The 26896-nt window shown below is 45.4% G+C and overlaps 1 long non-coding RNA gene across 2 annotated transcripts in view; it reads right to left on the minus strand.

The window, feature by feature from the left end:
• Positions 1-1405: 1405 nt before the first annotated feature.
• Positions 1406-26896, minus strand: part of LOC139576138 (uncharacterized) — a 100562-nt gene continuing 75071 nt past the window's right edge. For both annotated transcript variants that reach the window (XR_011675070.1, XR_011675071.1), the window contains exons 2-3: positions 26723-26763; positions 1406-2119 (exon numbers count right to left, since the gene is read on the minus strand). This is a non-coding gene — a long non-coding RNA (uncharacterized lncRNA). The remainder of the gene's footprint in view (positions 2120-26722; positions 26764-26896) is intronic.

Consider the following 26896-nt stretch of genomic DNA (forward strand, 5'->3'; position numbering starts at 1 on the left):
GGTTCATTCTAAGGGGCAACAATGGCTGTTCACTAAGTGGAAATAATGAAGAACATACTCAATAATAAATAACAAGACCACAATCAGATAAGGCTGAATCATGCTGATTTTAATGTGGATATTACTGCCTTCACGGTCTCTGTTACATTTTAATGTGAGTACATTTATTTTTATTTGATTGATGTAATGTTTAATTTCACATAAAGAGCATTTTCTTTCTGTTTTAATCAACTCTTTTATTCAAAGGCCTGGACAATCCAGAATGTTTCAAATCTACAGTACTGTCTTAAATCTTTGTAGATTTTGTTGTTGTTGTAATTTAGTTTGATGTCTACCCACACAGCGTTTACATCAGATGTTAATCTGCAGGGGAGACATCAAATCTAAATTAGTATTCAATTAACAGGTCAGTCAACCCTACCTAATCAACCAATTAGGCTGTTTTGTTGGAACAAAAGGCAACAAAACACAGTGGCCCCCTGGGAGAGGAGGAGAAACACATGGCAGAATAGTGACAGTGTAAAAGAGGAGATTCTGCCAGAGGAACTGAATAAAGAGTGAGGGGAGGGGTGAAAGAGAGAAAGAGAAAAGAGGAGAAAGAGGGAGAGAGAGGGAGGAGGGAACATGTCTAGAAGAACAGGGGAACAGGTCTGGGACATGTCTGCCTCTGTTGTTTGTGTGTAAGGCATGGAAATGAGTGTTAAAGTGAAACATAAAAGTATATGTGTGTGTGTGTGTGTGTGTGTGTGTGTGTGTGTGTGTGTGTGTGTGTGTGTGTGTGTGTGTGTGTGTGTGTGTGTGTGTGTGTGTGTGTGTGTGTGTGTGTGTGTGTGTGTGTGTGTGTGTGTGTGTGTGTGTGTGTGTGTGATTTGGGGTGTGAGAGGGTCGATATCAGAGCCTCTGGCAGGGTGTGTGAAGGAGAGATCCAACTGTATCATGTCAGTGATACCCTGGAGCGAGTGTCTCTCCTCTCCCCATTTCACACACTCTCTCTGGGATCTCCCTCACTGGGAGTGGTGGAGGGCTGCCCTCTCCTAGAAGCACCAAAGGCCCAATCAAACCTTCCTAACCACTGCTGTGTCGTCCCAGACTCTACACAGCACTCCTGTTGTCCTCTTTATACTGACACTATATCTCATCTGCTTCAGAAATGAAAAAGCTCTCTCCTTAGAGAGTTTCCACAGTCAGAGACGTGGACCTAACCTCAGTACAACGACTATACATGAACGTTGTGCTGAAAAGGAGAGTATGAATAAGCAGGAGGCAAGAACAGCGAGAGTTTCATTGTGTGTATTCTTGTGTGTTTGAGTGTGTAGATAGAGCAATACAATACTCACTTTATATACAAACTAGAAAAAAGTCAATAAAAACATCTGATTCAAGTAATGGATAAGAAATAACCTTCGGGGCCTCCCGGGTGGCGCAGTGGTCTAGAGCACTGCATCGCAGTGCTATGCTGCGCCACCAGAGTCTGGGTTCGCGCCCAGGCTCTGTCGCAGCCGGCCGCGACCGGGAGGTCCGTGGGGCGACGCACAATTGGCTTAGCGTCGTCCGGGTTAGGGAGGGTTTGGCCGGTAGGGATATCCTTGTCTCATCGCGCTCCAGCGACTCCTGTGGCGGGCCGGGCGCAGTGCGCGCTAACCGAGGGGGCGGGTGCACGGTGTTTCCTCCGACACATTGGTGCGGCTGGCTTCCGGGTTGGAGGCGCGCTGTGTTAAGAAGCAGTGCGGCTAGGTTGGGTTGTGCTTCGGAGGACGCATGACTTTCGACCTTCGTCTCTCCCGAGCCCGTACGGGAGTTGTAGCGATGAGACAAGATAGTAATTACTAGCGATTGGATACCACAAAAATTGGGGAGAAAAGGGGATAAAATTTAAAAAAAAAAAAAAAAGAAATAACCTTCAAGCGGTAGAATGATGTTCCCCCTGAACTGTATATTGTCAGTCATTTATGGCGTCTACTGTGTAAATAGTAAAGAGCTGTTTGTAGCCCCATTCAGTCAGTGAGTGTGATGTGTATTGGGAGTGTTGTGTTGAAGTGGAGGAGGCAGTCCACGTACCGTCAGGCCGCAGGAGATCAGAATGTTCAAACGCCTCCCTCCTTACACAGTGGAACTGAACCTGAGACACACACACACACACACACACACACACACACACACACACACACACACACACACACACACACACACACACACACACACACACACACACACACACACACACACACACACAGTGAAACAAAAAGAGAGAGAGAACAGAATGTCAGTACACAGTACCCTCACTCCGGGAGTCCTCCTCAGTCAGAGCCAGTGCAACCCGACAGCGGGGGGCAGGATGTCAGCTGACGGCAGAGAGTGAAGCATGCTCCAGGATACAGCCAGCAGGAGCAGCCTGGGAGAGAACACTCTGGTTCTTTGTTCCCTTTTACCTACACTAGCTATCTTCTGTAGCCTCCATTTCCTCCTCAGCCGCATCCTGAGATCTGACAGGGAGATCCAGCATTGGCCAGAGGGGAGCAGGGGCCCAGAGAGGAGAGGAGGAGAGGAGAGAGGAGAGGAGGAGAGGAGAGAAGAGGGAGGAGAGAGAAAGGAGAGAGGAGAGAGAGATAGGAGAGAGAGAGGAGAGGAGGAGAGGAGAGGGAGGAGAGAGAAAGGAGAGAGGAGAGAGAGATAGGAGAGAGAGAGGAGAGGAACACCATTATTGTACCAGTAAACGCCAGAGCAACCCCATCTAATTGTGCCATTACTAATTCATGTTTATTAATGCAGTGATGTATGATGGCGCCTGGTGACAGATTGTGGCTGTCTGGCCCTGTTGTGGAGTGTGTGTAGTGTAAGGGAGGGAGGGACATGGGGAGCGGGTGCTGGGGGGTGGAGTGATATGGCGTGTGTGTTGACAGTGCCAGGTTGTATGTGACACTGTGGTGGTGACGGGGCGGGTGGTGGGCGGGGGGTTGAATAATGATGGTGCTGATGTCTTCCCCTGGCACTGTGCCAGGCCGCTGGTTCCCCAAAGCCACGGCCCCAGAGACCCTCAGCACCCCCGGGCACACACACACACACACACACACACACACACACACACACACACACACACACACACACACACACACACACACACACACACACACACACACACACACACACACACACACACACACACACACACACACACCACAGTTATGGTTTTCACTGCCACGCAATTAGCAGCGCTGCCGATTTGTTTTGTCGTGATAATCACTTCCGGGCACTGACAAGCCCCACGCCGACCCCATCCCTCTGTCACTCACCCAGTACCAGTGACTCAGCAAGAGAGAGTGAGGGAATGTGAGGAGGAGAGGAGGAGAGGAAGGGAGGTGAAAAGCTGGAAAGGATTACAGGAGCACTAGCAGGACCCAGCTCTGTGGATCAGCACTTTTTAAGAGATCTTTGGGGGCCTGTTGGCTGAACGGTGTTCGCCTACTGGGAGGAAAGGCCAAACACAGCCCAGTTACACTTTTATAGAATGCTTTGTGGAAAAACACCCCTGACACACACCTCGGCGTGGCAGCTCGGTTTGTCATACGGCCCATGGGGCTCCGCTGTCCCTTCACATCACCAGAGCAACGACCTCAGAGGGCAGCCTCCTCAACAAGAACACGCCACACCTACCAGCTGCACTGCTCTCTGGGAAATGAAGTTTAGTCTGTCACTGTGATGTACTTTGGCAACAAAAAGCTGTAAGACAACCACCTTTGAGAAATCTAACCACAGAGAAGGCAGTGAGAATACTAAAGAGGGATAGCAAAAAGCTGTAAGACAACCACCTTTGAGAAATCTAACCACAGAGAAGGCAGTGAGAATACTAAAGAGGGATAGCAAAAAGCTGTAAGACAACCACCTTTGAGAAATCTAACCACAGAGAAGGCAGTGAGAATACTAAAGAGGGATAGCAAAAAGCTGTAAGACAACCACCTTTGAGAAATCTAACCACAGAGAAGGCAGTGAGAATACTAAAGAGGGATAGCAAAAAGCTGTAAGACAACCACCTTTGAGAAATCTAACCACAGAGAAGGCAGTGAGAATACTAAAGAGGGATAGCAAAAAGCTGTAAGACAACCACCTTTGAGAAATCTAACCACAGAGAAGGCAGTGAGAATACTAAAGAGGGATAGCAAAAAGCTGTAAGACAACCACCTTTGAGAAATCTAACCACAGAGAAGGCAGTGAGAATACTAAAGAGGGATAGCAAAAAGCTGTAAGACAACCACCTTTGAGAAATCTAACCACAGAGAAGGCAGTGAGAATACTAAAGAGGGATAGCAAAAAGCTGTAAGACAACCACCTTTGAGAAATCTAACCACAGAGAAGGCAGTGAGAATACTAAAGAGGGATAGCAAAAAGCTGTAAGACAACCACCTTTGAGAAATCTAACCACAGAGAAGGCAGTGAGAATACTAAAGAGGGATAGCAAAAAGCTGTAAGACAACCACCTTTGAGAAATCTAACCACAGAGAAGGCAGTGAGAATACTAAAGAGGGATAGCAAAAAGCTGTAAGACAACCACCTTTGAGAAATCTAACCACAGAGAAGGCAGTGAGAATACTAAAGAGGGATAGCAAAAAGCTGTAAGACAACCACCTTTGAGAAATCTAACCACAGAGAAGGCAGTGAGAATACTAAAGAGGGATAGCAAAAAGCTGTAAGACAACCACCTTTGAGAAATCTAACCACAGAGAAGGCAGTGAGAATACTAAAGAGGGATAGCAAAAAGCTGTAAGACAACCACCTTTGAGAAATCTAACCACAGAGAAGGCAGTGAGAATACTAAAGAGGGATAGCAAAAAGCTGTAAGACAACCACCTTTGAGAAATCTAACCACAGAGAAGGCAGTGAGAATACTAAAGAGGGATAGCAAAAAGCTGTAAGACAACCACCTTTGAGAAATCTAACCACAGAGAAGGCAGTGAGAATACTAAAGAGGGATAGCAAAAAGCTGTAAGACAACCACCTTTGAGAAATCTAACCACAGAGAAGGCAGTGAGAATACTAAAGAGGGATAGCAAAAAGCTGTAAGACAACCACCTTTGAGAAATCTAACCACAGAGAAGGCAGTGAGAATACTAAAGAGGGATAGCAAAAAGCTGTAAGACAACCACCTTTGAGAAATCTAACCACAGAGAAGGCAGTGAGAATACTAAAGAGGGATAGCAAAAAGCTGTAAGACAACCACCTTTGAGAAATCTAACCACAGAGAAGGCAGTGAGAATACTAAAGAGGGATAGCAAAAAGCTGTAAGACAACCACCTTTGAGAAATCTAACCACAGAGAAGGCAGTGAGAATACTAAAGAGGGATAGCAAAAAGCTGTAAGACAACCACCTTTGAGAAATCTAACCACAGAGAAGGCAGTGAGAATACTAAAGAGGGATAGCAAAAAGCTGTAAGACAACCACCTTTGAGAAATCTAACCACAGAGAAGGCAGTGAGAATACTAAAGAGGGATAGCAAAAAGCTGTAAGACAACCACCTTTGAGAAATCTAACCACAGAGAAGGCAGTGAGAATACTAAAGAGGGATAGCAAAAAGCTGTAAGACAACCACCTTTGAGAAATCTAACCACAGAGAAGGCAGTGAGAATACTAAAGAGGGATAGCAAAAAGCTGGTGAAAAATGTACGAGAAAACATGTTGATGTTTTTATCAGGTGTTGTTCTTCTCTCTGAGCAGAGTCCCTGCCTCAGCGCTAATCCTTTATGAAATGTTCATAATATTACACCTCATATGAATGTGAGTAATGTTTTTTATATACTTCTATTAAAATGGGCTTGTGACTTGAGGAGAATCAACACAAGGTGCGTTGCAGATTATTTACCCAGAAAGAACAGCACAGGAAATAGAACCACTTGATATTCCGTTTTTGGAAGGGAGCAGATTTAAAACAAGATGTTGTGATGTGATGGAGGAGCGCAAAGCCTCTATGTGTGAGCAAATGAAGGTCAAAGGCCAGTTCAAACCCACGTGCATATCTTATACATATTCATAAATGAGGCCCATCAATCTCTGTAGGCTGCAGGGGCTGCGAGGAAATGTGCAAGCACCAATAACAAAAACGGCATACGCCTTTGATAACAATGAAAATGTGCTGACATCAGAGAGGCTTTATGGGCTGTGTGATGTCTGATAGACCCTCTCTGATCATTACTGAAACACAGTGAACAGTAGCAACGGTATTCAACGACGCGCTAAAATGGTTCCACAGTCCACAGGGGACGTTATAGAGATGAAATATCAGCTTTTACTATCTTTACTATCTAGAGGAGCAGGGTAGAGTCAAAATGATTGACTCTACCGGAGTCATCTTAACCATCAACAGAGTGATATGCTCCCTGGAGTTAGTGTTGATAATTGGAGTTGATTGGGACTGAGTACTTTTAACTCCATAACTGCAAACAGAGACAGGGAGTTAAAATTATGGAGTATCCACAGATGTGCAGGGGGTGTCATTGTCATATTTCCCAGCATGCTTTGTTGTCGGTTGATTTTTAGAATGATTTATTTTAATATCTGAGCTTTCACATGTACATTGATTGTTTTTGATCTGATGCGACACAATGATACAGTCTGTAACATACATTTTCCTAAAATAGTCTAATCTGTTATCGGTTTGATTTATTGCGTTACTGAGAAGGCTGTTCCAGTTTACATGATGTCTCTAATAACAGTTCTCTCCTCCCTGCTCTGACATGCATTTTGAATGTAAGTTGTGGGTGATGTAAAATTATTGGACATCCTCCCTCTTAAATGGATACCAATTAAGTTTGGATGTCATATTGCAAGCCACCATAATATGACACAGTAAGAAATATGCAAATGCAACTTTACACCTGAAATGGGACCATATAAACCATAAGCGTTGAATTAACTCTTGCGATTATATTGTGAGAGTAAACATTACTGTAAATAATTAAGTCTAGAATACTGAACAACACTTCAGAGAGTTATTCTTTTTAATGAATACTGTAGAGTGAAATGCAATGATGCAGAGTTAAATATCAACACTAAATTGAGCATTTACAGCTCTGAAAAAAAAAACTCTGTTGCCAGAGTGTGTTTTATTCTTTTTAGACTGTGACCAAATGCTATCTGAGACAGAGTTACATTTACTTGTGCTTCTACACCTGAATTGCTTGCTGTTTGGGGTTTTAGGCTGGGTTTCTGTACAGCACTTTGAGATATCAGCTGATGTAAGAAGGGCTATATAAATACATTTGATTTGATTTGATTTGATTTACTTCAATTAGAGTTACATTTACTTTTTCATTTCTATTCTCCAGGAGTGTGTGAGTGTGTGTGTGTGTGTGTGTGTGTGTGTGTGTGTGTGTGTGTGTGTGTGTGTGTGTGTGTGTGTGTGTGTGTGTGTGTGTGTGTGTGTGTGTGTGTGTGTACATGTTAAAGCTGTGTGTGTGTACATGTGCATGCGTCTGCGTGTGTTTTTTTGAGCATATTGGTTGATGTCTCTCTTTTTGGCTAGTTGATTGGGGTTGGGTAATGGGTATCACTGTATCTGTATATGCCTGGAACAGTCAAGTGCATATGTCTGCCAGTATAGTGCATGTTCCTCAGTGAATTTATTTTTCTTCCTTATTTTCATTAAATTATGTGACCACCAGAAATGAGCAGCTTGAATGTTCCCAATGTTAAGCACATATCTTGAAAGAAGACATAAATAGTCATTATAATTCCTTGCTTTCAGTGGTCTCCACAGGCAACATAGGCTATGCTGTCTTTCCTGTAAATATGGGGAGGGAGAAGGAGGAGAAGAAGAGAGGAGGAAGAAGAGAGGAAGAAGGAGATGAGGAGAGAGGGAGACTGAGAAGGAGAGAGGGTGAAGGAGATGAGGAGAGAGGGAGACTGAGAAGGAGAGAGGGTGAAGGAGAAGGAGAGAAGGAGACTGAGAAGAAGAGAGGAAGAAGGAGATGAGGAGAGAGGGAGACTGAGAAGGAGAGAGGGTGAAGGAGATGAGGAGAGAGGGAGACTGAGAAGGAGAGAGGGTGAAGGAGAAGGAGAGAAGGAGAAAATCATCCTGGTAACAAAGCCATTATATGTGAATGAGGCTGATGAGGACTGGGCTGACATGACGCCATGCCGCTCTGTGTGATAGCGCTCTGCATGAGAGCATCCAGAACATTCCACACCCCTCAGCGCACACATAAACACACACACACAGACACAGACACACAGACACACACAACCATTAACCTAAAAATGAAACACTTAATGCCCAGCAGAAATATCAGTATCAGTATTCATTTACATTATTCAAAAGAATATGAGCTGATAACCAATCATTTCATATTCCCCTCCCCTATTTATTGTGACAAAAGACCTTCTCCAGTGAAAATGGAACCTCAGTAATATGGGGGGCACTTCACATACGTATAAAGCTTGTCCTGCTCTCAGTGCATCCATGCAAGTCAGAGGTGTTACTGCTCATGGTAATGCAGTGGCTCTAATGGCCTTGGAAATATTTGGCTTTTTCTGAAACGCCATAAAACAGTAGGATATCGGCAGCTTCCATCCAACACATGTCAACAGCAGGATGTAGTTCCTAAATATATTAATACATGAATATTTCAATATAAGGCCAAAATTATACATTATGATGCATAAAGGGTACAGAGCGAGACAGAAAGGTGAGGTGCATGGGCCTTAAATGTTATATTTACATGATTGGTTAATTCTTTCCACTTCCTGTCCATTGTGCCAGTGCAAACGCCATTGTCTGTGCTTTGGCTCTGTTCAGGGCTCTGTTCGGTCCTCAGAAAGGCCGTCCCCTGGGAGCTCTGCATCTTTTATTAATCAAGGCCACTGCGCCACAGCCCCGCCACAGCCACAGCCCCGCTTATCTAATTTAGCAGCCCTACTGCCTCAGATGGAGAAGGGCTGGCCTGGGTGTGGGGAGAGGGGACTGGGGAGCGGGGTGCCTCTTTCAGCCCCTCTGTGCTGCAGTGGAGACAGAGGGGGGTCTCGGGGGGTGGAGGAGAAAAGGGGGAGAAAAAGGAGGAGGGGGGCGACCTATCAGACACCTCGTCACCAAGCTTTCGGACTGAATCACAATACAGCAAATTACCTTCTGCTGACAAGAAAAAATGAACGCGGCGCCCGTATGAAAAAAAATAGGATTGTCAGGGAGAGGTGACACATTGATTGCTTAGTATGCGCATCCTGGAGGCTGGGGTTCAGGCCCTCATACCTATTTATATGTAGAAGAGGCGCAGCAGCGAGGGAGGATGAGAAATTTAAATGGGGGGCCCCCTCTCAAGCCAAGCTCCCCAGCCCAGCACAGCTCAGAACAGCCTCGGTCTGGTCCAGAGGATGTGTTCTGGAGAACAGCTACGCTCATACTACCACACTACCATTACCACACATACAGAACTTTACAGGATCACTATGGAAAAGACAAAAGGCGCTTTATAGCATCACCAGCTACCCGTACACTAGGTTCCAACACAGATACATAAGACTCTCTAGTGAGGGCCTGTGTATCGTCACAAGACATGACATGACCTGGTCTCTAAGTTATTTTTTATTCCCTCTCTGGTTCCCTGTGTCTGTCCCCCCTCTGTCCCCTCTGCCCCCTCCTCTCTCATCTGTGTCATGGCTCAGATGAATCAGTGTCACCGGTGTTGAGAGCACTTACTGTCAACCCCGACGCCCCAGGCCACGCCACTGATGGACACAAACTATAAAATATCCCCCCCCGGGGAGGCATTGCTCAACCACTGCCCCACAGCCCCGAGCTGGAGTGCTACTCTGGGTTTGTGCATGTGTGTGTGTCAGAGAGTTTGTGTGTATGTGTGTTTTGACCATGTAATTATGGTTTGTGTGTGCAGTCCTGTGTACAATAGTGTGAATTGGGGGAGAGGAATGGCTGGGGGTGTATATCAAGCTAGAAAAATATCAGTTTGTCATGTCAGAGGATAATGCTCATCCTGGTTTTAAGGCTCATGTTTTACAGCCCCCTTTAGAGAGAGATTAGAAGAAATAAGAGGAGACTGCACCCGCTCTCCTTCAGGATCCAGGCTCAGCCAGCCAGACAGTCCTGCTACTAGCCCTACTCTGCTCTGGACCTCAGTGGATGGATGCTGGACATCCTGGCTGAAACACTATGCTTGTCTCTTGGCCGCTATAGTGCAGCAGAAGTTTGGCTGCCTATGCTATAGATGACAACTATCAATCATGGCGTCTGAGGACGCAGGTCATATCTGCTGATAAGTAGTGTGGAAACCCCCCTGTGTGCCGGGCTGCTGGCTATGAACTGGATGGAGAAGGGTAGGGGAGGGCTGTGAGGGGGCTGCAGGGCTGATGATGGAGGGGGTGGGGGGTGAGAGAGGGGTCTTTCCAGCCCCTGACTTCAAATCCCCAGCCTGCACGGGTCACTGGGCTGCTAACCCTCCTTTCAGATCTGCAAGGTTAAAAACCATGTCTCTCTCTGTCATTGAAGGAGAGTGGATAAGAGTGGCGTTTGTGTTTGTGTGTGTGTGTGTGTGTGTGTGTGCGTGCGTGCGTGCGTGCGTGCGTGCGTGCGTGCGTGCGTGCGTGCGTGCGTGCGTGTTTGTGTGATCCTGCACATTTCATAAATAGAGGATATATAAAATACACATAAGTAGATACACACACACACAATTCAGTCCCACATTTCCTGCTATACATCCTGAGTGGAAATCCCATATAGATACAGTCATCCTCTTGGCTAGCTAACTCAGCTCGCCGAAACTCCAAATATTGACTATTCATTTGTGCTGTCTGCTTTAGCGGTCTGTCGCTGCTTGACTTATCTAATCAAGGAGCATTAGCAGAGCTCCTCCGAGATCCAAGGATGAGGGAATTAAGAGAGGGAAGGAAGGGAGGAAGGGAGGAGAGGTAGCACAGTGTAGCGCCACAGTGAGCGTCAGGCAGGCCGGGGGGAGGACGGGAGGACCATAGGGCCTAACAGCGCCATTCTACCTGTACCTGTTGCTTTACGGGTGGAGAGAGAGTCCTTGGGCATCTCAAGGAAGACGAGCACAGGGTTGGAAATGGACAGAGTCAAATGCATGTCATTAATTAAAATTTCTCCTCCTTTTCTACTTTTCTACCTCTCTTTTGTCTTTGTGACGAGGTCAGGTGGAACTCAGACAAACACACAGCTCAACACACATGGCTTAGCGGAACAGACGTGTGATCAGAACAGTTCTTCTGACAAAAGAAAGACGAAAACAAACAAATTAAACCAACAAATGAAGTAGTGTTTAAATATATACTATTTATAAATTGTTAGCTCTATTAGCATTGTAGCTTCAGAGAAATACCCATTAGTCCTGAAAGTGTTAGTAAGTCTATGGCCCTCAATACAGTATAAACATCTTAACTGTCATCCTATTGTCCTGGATTGAGTATCCTGTATGTGTTTGGGACAGGTACAACAGCTTCTCATAATTGAATGGTAACTTCAAATCCCGGGGCTCAATAACCTGAGTCGTACTGTAGAACTAGATTCCATCTCTGATAGCGCTCTGAGCCTGCCAAGGTAAGATGGCGGCGGTTGCCTAAGCAACGGCTTGTGCCTCAGAAGGAAATAGCCACTCTGATTCTCAGATTTGGTTTGGTTTGTACAGTGCCATTTGATGAATGCTTGTTGCGTCTGACTAAAGCCTTCCCTGTGGTTTCGGGAGGTGGAGGGGTGGTGTGTGTAGTTCCTGTCCCTGTCGGAGGGTGCAGGGGACTGAGTGATGAAGGGGTAGAGGCCCTCGCTGTGACCCCTCCACCAGTAAGCCGACCCCTGCCACTGTCACCCAGCTCCCCGGGCCTGTGTCCGCCGGGCCTGCCTAGGCGCCATAAAACTCATCTATAATTTCTGATGAGTGTAATGCCATCTCCACTTCATGATTATATGATATTCCTCACCTCAGCCACAGCCGATGAGGCCAGGGGGCCGCCGTCTTAATGAGGTGCCTCAGAGTTCAGGATGGGGGATGGAGAGATGAGGAGAAGGAGGAGGGCAGGATGGAGAGGTAGGGGAGCCCGTATGCACAGGCGAAAACCAAGCGAGCCAAATTGCAAAACACCACATCAGGAGAATAATTTATAATTTGCTGCATTGTAAGACATTATTGTCTGAGTTCACTGTGATAATGTGGCTGCAAAATGTGTAAACATAATGTACCTCAAAAGCAGTGGGTGAGGAAGAGACCACAGGCCAGACAGAACAAGCCATTCCAACCACAGAGCCAAGCCCACATAACAAAGAGAGACCAGCCATTAAAGACTTGCTTAGGGATATAGCCGACCACTCCTTAATACATGCATGATCAGTGATCACTACAACATCCTGGTCCTGACGAGGACCACCTACGTTAGTCAGATTCCCTGAGTGACATTCCATCTCTAGTGCATAGCTGTGCTGACGATCGTTCCTCTGGATGATATGAATAAGCAAATAACAACATTTTTCCAGTCATTTAATCTCTGAGCAGGGCAATTAGTTAGAATGTAGTTTGTGGAGTTTTTTTCTGTCCTTATTATTGTTACTGAAATATCAGGCTCTTATTTAGCTATGGGATGAATAATAAATATGCTGTAATTACTGTCCCCAGCTAACAGGCTGGATGTTTTAATGGTGGAGGAGGGAGACTGTTTCTTTCTTTATACCACCTTTCTCTCTCTCTCCTTTCTCTTTCTCCCTCTCTCTCTTTAATTGGATCTTGTAATTAGTTTCTCTGATGGATCTGGGAGGTCTGAGGCGTCCTCTGCAGCGTACATTAGCGTCCATGGCGGAGGGGGCAGCTCTTTAAAAGCTCTCCCTGTTTCTGTCCTTGCTCAGCCCAGCCCTGACACACACAGACCAACACACTATGAGATTAACATACTGTAGAGGAGGGAGAGGAGAGGAGAGGAGAGGAGAGGAGAGGAGAGGAGAGGAGAGGAGAGGAGAGGAGAGGAGAGGAGAGGAGAGGAGAGGAGAGGAGAGGAGAGGAGAGGAGAGGAGAGGAGAGGAGAGGAGAGGAGATTGTCCCTTTCTGCCTATAATGTTTCAACTTCCTGCTATTATAGTTTTTTTTCAAATGAGCATATGTGTGTCAGTTACTAAATGATTTTGTTTTAGAACAGGCACCAAGCTAAACAAAGGCATAAAGGAGAGAGCCAAACGAGACAGCAGAACAGGCAGATATGAAGATACAGTGATATATAAGTAGTCTGACAGCATATTGTTGTTACTCTGAGGTAACGGTTAGCAGTATAATCTCAAATCCAGCTGGAGAGATCTGTCCGGTACAGAGTATGACTGTTATGTGTGTGTCAGAGTGATCAGAGCTGGTAAAAATGTAATTCATGTTCTAATTATAGTCAGCAGAGCAGGTTTTACACATTCTATTTAAATAGACACATATAATGTCCAGACATACACAACCCCTCCTCCAGCACCCCAATCCCTCTCCCCCCTCTTCCTCGTTCCCTCTCTCCGCTGGCCAGGCTACACTAGACATCTCTCCCTAATCAGCAGCCTCACCGCGCACAGACTGGTTGCCATAGTAATATGCTGGCTGGTCGACATGGCAACCGCTCTGAGGTCCACTATTAAAATGATGAGAGAGAGAAAGGGAGGGAGGGAGGCAGACAGACTGTCCAAGATGGCGGGGGTGGGGGAAAGAAATATGGCAGAGCAAGAAATGGGAAACAGTAGAGAAAAATGAATAGGAGGGAGAAGGGGAAAAACGGAGGGGGGAGACAGGGAAGACAGAGGAGAGAGAGCATCTCTGGAGCTGTGTGAGCTACTTAAGGCATTGTATTCAGCTCTCCTGATATAATGTGTCGCAACAATGCCATTAACCTAATGTATGACGTCATTTACTTTATGGCTTAGTATAAATTTATACACATGAAAAATGTGTAGCTCTTCCTACTCTAGAAAAAGGATCGTAAACTAATATTGCGTTTTAAGAGCTACTTAGATTATTATTGCCAATATACTTTAGACATACCTTAAATAAGATATGAATAAATTCATATTTATAAAGTATAAACATTTTATGGACTGCAGGGCCATTATGATGATCAACAGTGACACGTGAAAACTTTGTGTTAAAACGGACAAAGGTGTTGTCATTTGCAGTCTCCTATGATTAAGTCTCCTATGATTAAGTCTCCTATGATTAAGTCTCCTATGATTAAGTATCCTACGGAACCAAGAATAAGAGCAGTCACAGTCTCAGCACTCACTGCTCTGGCCCAACAACAATGACACAACCAGCCTTTCAAGAACATGTTAGTCTTTAACACACTAACTCTCTTTGTACCAATATGCATGCAAACATATTAGATACATTGAGTTGTCAGACTGGGGAGCGTGTAAAATGCTGTGTAAAATGCTGCTGTTATTTCACACTACTAGTGAATACACCCAGCAGCCTGGTTCATATCCCCAGCCCAGCTCTGTCACTGACTGAGCCTTAGTGCACTTTGCCTGAACTGGGGGAAATACACAAGGGCACACATCTATACGGCTATCAGTATAGATCTCTTTCTCCATCTGCCTCTCTCTCTCTCTCTCCTTTCCTCCTCTCTTCATCTCTCTCTTTTCGCTTTCTTCACCTCTATCAGTCTTTCGCTCCTCAAATTTTGCCCCTGCCTCTCCTCACCTCTATCTTTTGGTCTCATTCTACCTCTCTCGCTCTCATTCTCTCTCTCTCTCTCTCTCTCTCTCTCTCTCTCTCTCTCTCTCTCCCTCTCTCTCTCTCTCTCTCTCTCTCTCTCTCTCTCTCTCTCTCTCTCTCTCTCTCTCTCTCTCTCTCTCTCTCTCTCTCTCTCTCTCTCTCTCTCTCTCTCTCTCTCTCTCTCTCTCTCTCTCTCTCTCTCTCTCTCTCTCTCTCTAGCTCTCGCTCTCATTCTCTCTCTCTCTCTCTCTCTCTCTCTCTCTCTCTCTCTCTCTCTCTCTCTCTCTCTCTCTCTCTCTCTCTCTCTCTCTCTCTCTCTCTCTCTCTCTCTCTCTCTCTCTCTCTCTCTCTCTCTCTCTCTCTCTCTCTCTCTCTCTCTCTCTCTCTCTCTCTCTCTCTCTCTCTCTCTCTCTCTCTCTCTCTCTCTCTCTCTCCCTCTCTTTCCATTAATCTCTCTTCTCTTCCTCTTTGACTAAATCTCTCTGTCTTTCTTTGCCTGTATGTCTGAGTCCCTAATGAATTAAATATCATTCCATGAGGATGCTGCAGCATTAGCCAAACCCAATGGCATTTTGTAGCTTTTTTTCCTTTTGTGCGTGAAATTCCTTTATGAATCAGAGCCCTCCACCGCCCGAGAGCCTTATGAAAGATAGCTCATTGATGTCCATATTGCGCCATCAGCCCGGGCTTCACTAGCACACCATTCACAAGCAATTAAAGTGAGCTTTAACAGAGTAAGAAAGTGCGTCATCCTCTTAATGCAATTAAGGAAGTGTGCACACACAGACGCAGGAGAACACACCCACACCCACATAGAGCATACTGAGGAAAGGCTAGCAGGAAAGGTTCATTTGTCAGGCAACACAAGCCCTTGGCCTGGCCTCACCCTTCACAACTCCAAAACAAGAGAGGGATTCATCAGAGAGAGAAACACACTCACCATCATCAGAGTCGCTGCCTCTTTACTACCGCGCTAAAGAAACACCTTATCTTTCCTTCCCTGGCGTGGATGCCTTCCACAGCAGCAGCTGACCACTGTTCCACTGACAGGGCTGTGGTCTGACACAGATTACTTTCATTGCGAGACTCAAAGTGGTCTAACACATTAGCCCAAGTCTCTGACATTCACAATTACAAGCACTGGCCGATCAATTAAAATCAGCACAGGCCTCATTAAAACATCCGGCCGCTCTTCACTTAGACCAATTTAAGATGTGAATGGCTGCTAGCTCAGGGGCCATTTTGCCTCTGCAGATGGATGCCTTATTATTTATGGCTAGAAAGTCCTGGCTCCATCCCGCCCACCCTCCCGTGTTGGTGATGGGGGGGAAGTTAATTTGGGGGTTGCGGCGAGGGCGTCCCACAGCCCCACCACGCCAGACAGCTGGGAAACAGCTTCAGAAAGCTCACTACTCATTTCCCTCACTTTAGCATCTCATCTGGCTGCCTCCTACTGCCTCTTCCCCTCCACAGCTTCATTAACATTCACCGGGCCAGCCAAGCCAAGCCAGGCCTAGCCAGGGGATAGGCCCAACTGGAATGGGCTAGGGGAATCAGAGGTATCAGAAGGTATGCTTCTACTGTTCCTCACACACACGTCACGTACAGATATCCCCTTGACTGAGGCATCAGTGCGTGTGTGCACACAGTGGTATCTTTTGTTGGACATAATTAGTATTGATCTGCCCATTATGGTGTATTATGCACCAATTGGATTTCCCTAAGTTTCAAGTCAAGTTTATTGGCTGGTAAGTGACTGGACATAAAGCGCCATGCTTAGCCAACACCGGAGAGTACAGCATGACGTAGCTGACCCACTGGTCTGACACACATATGCATGCACGCATGCACACACACACACACACACACACACACACACACACACACACACACACACACACACACACACACACACACACACACACACACACACACACACACACACACACACACACACACACACACACACACACACACACACACACACACACACACACACACACACACACACACACACACACACACACACACACACACACAATGAAGGACAACCGGGCACTTTACTACCAACACAGACTAAAATAGGTTTTCCTAAAAGTGTCTAATCAATGGAATCACTACAGGAGTAGATAACAAAGAGGGAATTGAACATTGAATTGAATAAAAGAAAATCATGAGTGTGTTCAGAACAAACTGAGGAGACCAGTAATGAGCAGGCATGTGGCTTCCTGACAGGAACAGAGGGCCTCACTTTACCTTAAATAATGTACAAGACCAAGAATTAGGCAAGCTTCCTCAGTGCAATTTAACAATGAATAAAACTTTTGTATTCAACCCGAACATACAGTAGTCTCACCAATGGCACTAAGTAACATTCACAGGACAAAACAACTTATGTATGTCTGTGAGGAGGCTCTTGGAGGGATACAGTAGCATGGACAGGCGCGGGCCAGTAGGAAGGGAGGGAGATCATGTTTGTACAGATTCAATTAGAAATTGCAAACAAAGCGGGGCCTTGATGGACCAGAGTAATACAAAAGCTCAGCAAGGCCCTGTGACAGCAACCTATTCATTAACGCTCTTAACTATTTAATCAGACCCCCGTCCCCAGAACCCGAAGATTAGGGCTACAGATACACACAGACAGACAGACAGACAGACAGACAGACAGACAGACAGACAGACAGACAGACAGACAGACAGACAGACAGACAGACAGACAGACAGACAGACAGACAGACAGACAGACAGACAGACAGACAGACAGACAGACAGACAGACAGACAGACAGACAGACAGACAGACAGACCGGCAGAGAGGCAGAGAGGCAGACAAGCACTGCAGCACAGCACTGGGAAGTACTCAGAAGTAGAGAAGGTACGTCAGGCCATGTACACTGCATTATAGTTATCCGAATGTGTCTGTGTGTATCTGTGGACTGTGTATGTTGTCATGACAATGCCCACAGTGTCAGAGCAGGGCTGGAGGTGGGTTTGTTAGGAGAACTCTCTCCTTCTTCCGTCCCCCCTAGAGTGATGTGCTACACGGGGAAACATGTTATCTGTACAGGGTGACAGTAGGGAACTAAAGCCAACAACAGTACCCTCTGGTGCTCACAGCCCTCCTCAATTAGTCCCCAGCTGGGTCTCCCTCCCCGAGCAGGGAGTGGCCAATTTATCTACCACTTTTAAATTGGGAGAGTTTCTACCCCAAACCCCTGATCCTCCTGTCCATCCCAAAGACAGCCTACCACACCCCCATCCCTGGACTAGGATATCAGTCTTCATTTACACCATCTCTGGAAGCATTAAATGGAAATCAATCGTGTAAGTTTAGCAAATAGTTAATTACTGCTGGGCTTCAGATTGATCTGGAGGGGAGTGCTGGCAGCTGAGCCATTTGTCTCCTTCATCTGCCATTAAAAATGAGAAAAGAAGGGAAGAGAGGGAGAAATGGAGAGATAGTGAGAAAGAGGAGGGGATCATGGGTTAGATGTTGGAGAAGAAGAAAGGAGAAGTCGATGAGGGGTGAGGGTGTGTTAAAGGAATGGGGTGACACACACACACACACACACTTAGACAACACACACACACTTAGATTACACACACACACTTAGACTACACACACACACTCACTTAGACTACACACACTCACACTTAGACTACACACACACACTTAGACTACACACTTAGACTACACACACACTTAGACTACACACACACTTAAACTACACACACACGCACTTAGACTACACACACACACACACTTAGACTACACACACACGCACGTAGACTACACACACGCACCTAGACTACACACACACGTTATAATTAGTCTTGATTATTTTTGTATTACTCATATTGCATTGCAGGTAAGACTCATCATTATCCTGATTTTGCACAGAAAAGGGAGTGAAATTGAAGCTTAATTTGTAAAGATCCAATATGATTGGTGCCAGTAACAATGTAACAATGACTATTTTGTCAGTTTAAGAGCTTTGGGAAAAACACCTAATTGCCTCTGTCTATTCTCACTCCGGTGAAACGTTCCGTTATGCATTAATTACTAGAAATGAAAGCTTTATCAAACCATCTGCAAAACTGATTGTAAAAGACAAAAGTGTGTGAGTAAAGATAGCCCTTGTTTAATGTCAATGTGAGTTATTAGAAACCCCATGTTAACACTATAGAAAAAGAGAAGAGCTGCTAAACCCGAACCAAACCCTAGTTCATCACAATTTGTACTGTAAACAACATCCTTAAACATCCGTGAATTAAATATTTTATAAGCGTGCTGTAACAAAAACAGATAAAGATTAAAACAAGCAATTCTTTCAGTTTCTGGCTTTTGTAAGGCAGGCTCTCAGTGTGATTTAGTGAGGAGTAAATCTAAGAATACACTGATAGCATTCAGGCCCATGCTGCTGGATCTGGAAGCTGTACATCTCTCAAATGACTGAACACTGATGACTAAAGAGTTCTGGGATCCTCCTGTAATCCTGGCCTGGAAGGACCATTTCTCTTGGCTTCCAAAGATATGTCACATCACTCCCAACAACAAATAGACAGCAGATGCCCCCACTCCTGCCGCTACAATGAGCTACTTCACTGCAGCACACTAGGGCCTACCGCTGCCTCTTTAACCCTGCCCCAGCCCACCACACCAACAACACTCTGACACCAAATGTAAAGTCCAACTACCCCCCCAAATCCCTCCCAATTATAAAAGGTCCTTGAGTTGCTGTTTCCACCCTCTCTCCAGTCTCTCTCCACTCTCTCTCCAGCTCCTGTCTGATTGCTGAGTGTGGGCCGAGCGGCACAGGCAATCACACGCAAAGCACCGAGGACCAAGAGGGGCCTGAAAAACAATACTAATCCGAAACACAAAAAAGAAACTAAAGGGGGACTCCTGCACCGCAATTACAGGCCATCCAGTCAGGACCCTGCTCTATCCAGCACTCGAGGGCTGCCGTGATTTCCGACAGAAAAGGTTATTTGTTTTTATTGGAGGAAATAGATGCTGGGTGGCTTTAAATGGCACAGTAATGCGTGGGTGTTGAAGGGAGGCCTGCTGACCTCGCTGTCCCCAGGGTCCCATTGCGAAGCCTGTGGGTCGGACGCGTCGAGGCCATCACGTACCCTCTCTCCCAGCCTCTGTCTCCTACTGCTCATGCTTGACCCCCAGGTCACCGCAACTCTCTCTGGCCTTGAACTCAACCTGGCCTCCCCCCGTCACTGCACTCTCCCCTCCAAACCCACACCCATTCCCCCATCAAAACAGAAAAGCTGCAGCACTATAGCTTCTGATATTTCTACCACTTCACTATCTTCCTCTGTGAAGCCACATGTCAGCCATACGGGATATATTTAAGACTTTATTTCCAAAATCCAAAATCTGCAAATTTTTCACATTTCTGTTTTTTCATCACAAATGATTGCTCATGGGTACCTTCATGTGGGTGTAAAATATTACTGTTCTCAGATGTTTAATTCATATACTGAACAAAATATAAATGCAACATGCAACAATTTCAACGATTTTACTGAGTTACAGTACAGTTCATATAAGGAAATCAATTGAAATAAATAAATTAGGCCCTAATCTATGAATTTCCCATAACTGAGCAGGGACGCAGTCATGGGTGAACCTGGGGGGCATAGGAAGATGGCACAGGCCCAGCCAATCAGAATTAGGTTTTCCCCACTGAAGGGCTTTGTGACGGACAGAAAAACTCCTCAGTTTCATCAGCTGTCCGGGTGGCTGGTCTCAGACGATCCGACAGTTGAAGAATGTGGAGGTCCTGGGCTGGCGTGGCTCACGTGGTCTGCGATTGTGAGGCCAGTTGGACGTACTGCCAAATTCTCTAAAACAACGTTTTAGGTGGCTTATGGTAGAGAAATTAACATTAAATGATCTGGCAACAGCTCTGGTGGACATTCTTGGAGTCATCATGCCAAACTTGAGACATCTGTGGCATTGTGTTGTGTGACAAAACTGCACATTTTAGAGTGGCCTTTTATTGTCCCCAGAACAAGGTGCACCTGTGTAATGATCATGCTGTTTAATCAGCTTCTTGATATGCCACACCTGTCAGGTGGATGGATGATTTTAGCAAAGGAGAAATGCTCACTAACAGGAATGTAAAACAGAGAAATAAGCTTTTTGTGGGTATGGAACATTTCTGGGATGTTTTATTTCAGCTCATGAAACGTAGGACCAACACTTAACGTTTAGATTTTTGTGCGGTATATATTTTAGATGTGTATGAAAATGTATATATTTTTTTGAAATGTCTATATATCCATTGTTTAGCTGGAATCAAATATTTGTGTCCTCTATATTTGACTGTCATGTGGTCTATAAGATGAATCTTAAGATAAATGCACTTACTATAAGTCGCACATCTGCTAAATGACAAAAATGTGAAATGTATTTTTTTTTACAAACAGATATTACTGTATTGAATTATTTAAAAAAAAAAGTTTTTCTATCACCATCAAGTGATAGATTTGACACAAATACATGTACGTCATTAAACAACCCCATGAAAAGATTAGATAGTGAAAAAACACAGCAATCTCTTTCATAATAAAAGTAAATGGACCAATGTTTCTGAAAATGAATATAATAAATAAAACTCTTAATGAAACTCTTCATATACACATCTTCCATATAAACAGACATAAAAAGTAAAAGTAACATTTATCATTGTACCGCACTAGAAATGTAGTAAAACATGTACATATTTGTGAGCCAGCTACAGTATATACATGGGAGCTCCAAACAGTACATAGTAAAGTGAGCCTAGCAGTCTGTGGCCATGGTTCCTGCTCTGGGTCCTGCCCAGGCTTGGATTCTGACCCATAAATCTCATCATTCTCAGGAATTGTGTGTGTGTGTGCTTGCGTGTGTGTGTTGGTGTGTGTCTGCTCTCCAGCCCGTCAATAGCGGCACATGTGAAAACATTTCCAGTGTGTGCGCCGGCTGCGTGTTTCCTCTGCTCTGTGTAATGACCGTCCACATATCTCCCGTCACGAGCATGTGCCTGCTCTGCAGATCCAGGGAGGAGACGAGAAGAGAGGAGGAGAGAGGAGGGAGAAGTATGCGGCCATATTTGCCTTTGTGCTGTGCCGCCGGTGTGTGTACTCTGCTGTGTGTGACGTTTGTTCAGCATGTGTAAGCTATGATCTGCCTGCTCCTGATGAAGTGCTCTTTAAAAGGCCTATGTCTGAGTCCAGTGATAGGCTGTGAAAGGCAGTAATCAGAGACGCATGCTTTTATCTGCTAACCAGATACACTTCATAGCACAGAGTGTATTTGTCTGCATGTGTTCAGCCATTATTTTCTGCACATGTTTAGTGGTAATATGTTTATGTGTGCACTGGTATATTTCTACTGTCATTTATGCCTGATGTGAGAGTGAAATGTGAGCGTGAAATGTATGCGTGTGTATATGCGATTTGTGTCTATGTGCACATCTTCAGTGACGTGCAAACATGTCCTGTGTGTGTATGTGTGTGTGGGTCTGTGTGTGTGTGTAGTCCACAGCCCTGCTCTGCTCTCCTCCTCATCAGTATTCAAGGCAGGTGGACTCCCTTTCTGACCCACAGCTCAGTACCTAATGGAGGGGCTGATGGGAGCCTGACGACGGCCACAAGGTCCCACACACACACACACACACACACACACACACACACACACACACACACACACACACACACACACACACACACACACACACACACACACACACACACACACACACACACACACACACACACACACACACACACACACACACACACACACACACACACACACACACACACACACACACACACAACCACACAAGCAAGTAAGCGACATAGATAGGAGTACACACAGACACACTCACGTAAACACACTCCAGGGTCCCCTTTAAGTACGTACTATGTGCTCTGGACACATTGCTGCCCTAGTATCAGGTTAAATTGATTACTTTGGCCATTTAACATAGGTTGTTTTTCTTTTCTTCAATACACCAGGGATGCAATTTGATCAATTTTGTCACCTCTCAGAGTTATTGAGTAAGCAATTATACCGCAGGGTATGGTTCTCTCCAGTTGTGTTGATTCTGCTGCTGCTGCTGTTATTGTTGCTTTACTTTCTGCCTTTAATTGCCTCAACAACAAACTTTCCCAGCGAACCACTGCCCCTCTAAGTTGATTGCCAGGAAGTGCAGGGAATTAGAAAATGTATGTCACACCAGGGTCAGTGCATTAGAGCATGGCTCTGCTCACATAAACTATCAGAAACCTTGTTTTCTTTCTACAATATCACAGAAACTGTCTCCCCACCTTTGACTCTATGGAAGAAAATGAAAATGCAATTTTGAGTTTATTTATATTTCCTTTAGAGCTGCTTATAGCACAACGTTTTCCACCACTAGACCCTACAGCAAGTTATTTTAATGCACTACTCTAAACCTGTGGATGACTTCACAGTGTATACCAGGAACGAAGGTGCACAGCCTACAACACACACTCCAGGAACAAAAAGTGAACTCCTTGAGATTACTAAATACCAGACCCAAGTACGTAAAGCCAGAGGTTCTCACAACAATCCCTTTCCAGCCTGCCTCTCCTAACTCCACTCCACTCACCTCATCTCTCTCGATCCCTCTCTCTCTCTCTGAGGCCTGGACAGATCCCCTGCTCCCTGTCTTAGCTCTAATACAGTGGCCGTGTGTCTGGGCCTGCTCTCCCTCTCTCCTCCTCTCCCTCCTCCTGAACGAGGGACACAGAGCTGACAGGCTGTGACCCAGGGTTCTCGGGGGCTCCCAGAGAGAGGGGTAATCGGCCCGACCCCGCCAATGCGCGGCACCCTTGGCACTCCCGGGTCCGGCGGCAGCTTTGATCCAGGGGCCCCCGCTCGGGTCTCCTGACGCCCGGTGAGGAAATTCGCAGGAACAACTGGAAGAGGCCTGTGTTTATTCAGCTCCCTTTAATGAGGAGGGAGAGGGATTATCAGGGGCCTGGATCTGCTGCTCCAGATGTTGTTCTACCTTTGGCCACTTCAACAGAGAGAGAGAGAGAGAGAGAGAGAGAGAGAGAGAGAGAGAGAGAGAGAGAGAGAGAGAGAGAGAGAGAGAGAGAGAGAGAGAGAGAGAGAGAGGGAGAGAGAGAGAGAGAGAGAGAGAGAGAGAGAGAGAGAGAGAGAGAGAGAGAGAGAGAGAGAGAGAGAGAGAGAGAGAGAGAGAGAGAGAGAGAGAGAGAGAGAGAATTTAATTGAATTGAAATTGAATTGAGAGAGAGAGAGAGAGAGAGAGAGAGAGAGAGAGAGAGAGAGAGAGAGAGGAGAGAGAGGGAGAGAGAGAGAGAGAGAGAGAGAGAGAGAGAGAGAGAGAGAGAGAGAGAGAGAGAGAGAGAGAGAGAGAGAGAGAGAGAGAGAGAGAGAGAGGGAGAGAGAGAGAGAGATGATGAGTAAAACACAGTTAGAGAGAGAGAGAGAGAGAGAGCGAGAGTGAGAGCGAGAGCGAGAGCGGGAGACAGACAGACAGAGAGAGAGAGAAAGACAGAGAGAGAGAGAGAGAGAGAGAGAGACAGAGAGAGAGAGAGAGAGAGAGCAAAAGAGAGAGATGATGAGTAAAACAGAGTTAGAGAGAGAGAGAGCGAAAGCGAGAGTGAGAGCGAGAGACAGACAGAGAGAGAGAGAGAGAGAGACTGTTTGGAGGGGGAGAGGAACCCCTTTATTTATATATTTCCACGTGTTTTCTTCTTTCTTCACCATGTCCAGATGTGGGAGCTGGCTAGCCGTCTCAGGGTGAGCCTAGAGGAGAGCAGCGGGGGAGAAGGGGGCTCTGGAGGGGGGCCGGAGTTCTGAGGGGCCTGCCGCTCAGGAGAGCCACAGGCATGTGATTTTTGGGAGAGGGTGTAGGTTACCCCCGCTCTCCAGCATAAGCTTTGCTTTTAACAATTTGTGCTGTCTTATGGGGAAAACGCAGCTATTTCCTGAGCCAGTAACACAAGCTCTAATGTGTTATTTTTGCTGTGTCTTACACATAGCATTATTGTAATTCTAGTTTAAGCACGAGAAAGTGACGCTCATGCAGACATATGAGATCTTTCACACAGGGGCAGAAGCATAAGCATGGAGTTAGATGGACAAGTCACCCTGGACATAGACACTGGTGGTCTGGGGGGAGCACAGAAACTTACTCCGTATCATGACTCTACCAGTAGACAGAGCAGAAAGACAGACCTAGCCTGACCAGACTACTGTAGACCAGCTCTTGATCCCCAGCCTCAGACAGCTGACCTGATCAATACTCTCTATTGTCAACTCATTGAGGAGGGGATTAGGGGCTGGCCACTGGTCACACTGCCCATACACCGAGCTCAGAGGTAATTTTGACTGGACGATTTACATGTGGCTTACACGCACACGCTCTGCTAAGTTAATCGTGTCAGATGAGGCAAACACTGCAGTCTGGCAACACTGCTTACTTCCCAAATGTTATTGACCTCTCCCTCCCTAATCTGCACAGTCCGACTGGCCTTAACCCCCCCCCCCCCCCCCCTCCCAGTCTGACCCTTGAGCTATGACCCTGCTAACCTTGCCAAGTTCAAGGCTAGGTCACTGAGGCCAGGGAGGGATAAGGAGAAGAGAGGTGCCCCACTCTGGGAGAAGAGAACACTAGAGGGCCATATGCTGGGGCTGAGCACCATGGACATACAGGGATCTGCATGGCCTGAATCTCAAAGAACAGAAAACAAACATGAACAGGCTGGAAATGAAAGGGCTCTGGAAAGGATGTCTCTATCATCTCCATCTGGCTCCTCTTTGAGAGAGCATGCAGGCCCGTTCATTTACAAGTCTTCTACTTCACAGCCATAAAACTACACTTGAGTGGATTAATGAATACAAATACATAAAACAGCACTTCATTGGTGTTGATTAGTAAAACCACATAATGCAGACATCTAATTAGGAAAGATTGCATAAACATCTGTTTGTTACATTAAAGCATCTTGAAATTTCGCATTAAAAAGAGCCTTGTATTTATATGATAATTACTTCTAGCATAAAACACAGTGGGGCTTCGACATGAACTATTGAAAAAGTTGTTGTTGATTATAATGAATCTGTGCCTCAGAGGGCACCAGAAGAGCCCTTAGTGAAAATAGGACATAGCTGGATGCACTGCCATTTCATCCACCACTATAATCATGGTGACACTGCTTTGGCAAAGTCAACTCACCTTTTTGCATTTTATTTTCAATTGAGACATTACATTTCATTGTAACATCCAACTAACAATATATGAACAGACCATCATCAATGAAATATTCACTTAATTGATAATATATTATGAAGTGAATATTTCATCAATACTAATCATTTGTTAAATAATAATTACCATTATATCTTTAAGCAATTTGAGTCACATGATAATTACTACCTTCGTAGTAGAATTTCATTTTCTAGGGGCTGATTAAATACTCTAAGTTATTCAATGCATAAGAAACATTTTAAATTAACAAAATTATGAATTCATACAGTGTGTGACTATAAAGTTGAACTTAAGGAACATATTACAATGCTTGCAAGGCAAAACCTAATTTAATCGATCCTATAAAAGTACAGATCACACTGTAATAATTCCACGCCACGGATGCTTTGGCGTGACAGAAGATTTCATGGTCAGCGTCTGTGATTTGTACCTGTACGTTGTCCTCACTAAAGTCACATTTTGAGAGAGGTGGCTCTCCATTTTTTATCCCTAGTGTTGTGTGAGTGACAGAGTGCTGGAATGGCATACGGCAGGTGGACACAGTCTCCAGATCAATACTGTAATGGGTTTCTGCACATCCACTGCCATGAAAGGACACTCTCCACCAAACCAACTGTCCTCTCTGCCTCATAGTGGAGTTCTCGAACTAAACGCATTGAGCAAGGTTAAAAAATTAAATAAATAATCATCAGACAAAGATGGAGGTTTTTGAAGAGCTCACAGTGAAATTCACACTGAAGATGAAAAAAAAACATGAATTTGTGAGGACACACTTACCGATTGTTGCCGTGGCGTTACCAGGAACCTTCTTCACAGACCTGAAAGGCACAAGACGAGATAATCATTATCCTCAACCTTCAGTCGAATATGAAATCCAATTTGATTTCATCCATTTCAATCACTGTCCTCAAAGAAAACAACAAGCCATAATTGTCATTTTGAATCATCCGC

Source organism: Salvelinus alpinus, chromosome 5 (genome assembly GCF_045679555.1).
Source record: "Salvelinus alpinus chromosome 5, SLU_Salpinus.1, whole genome shotgun sequence".
In the NCBI taxonomy this organism is placed as follows: Eukaryota; Metazoa; Chordata; class Actinopteri; order Salmoniformes; family Salmonidae; genus Salvelinus; species Salvelinus alpinus.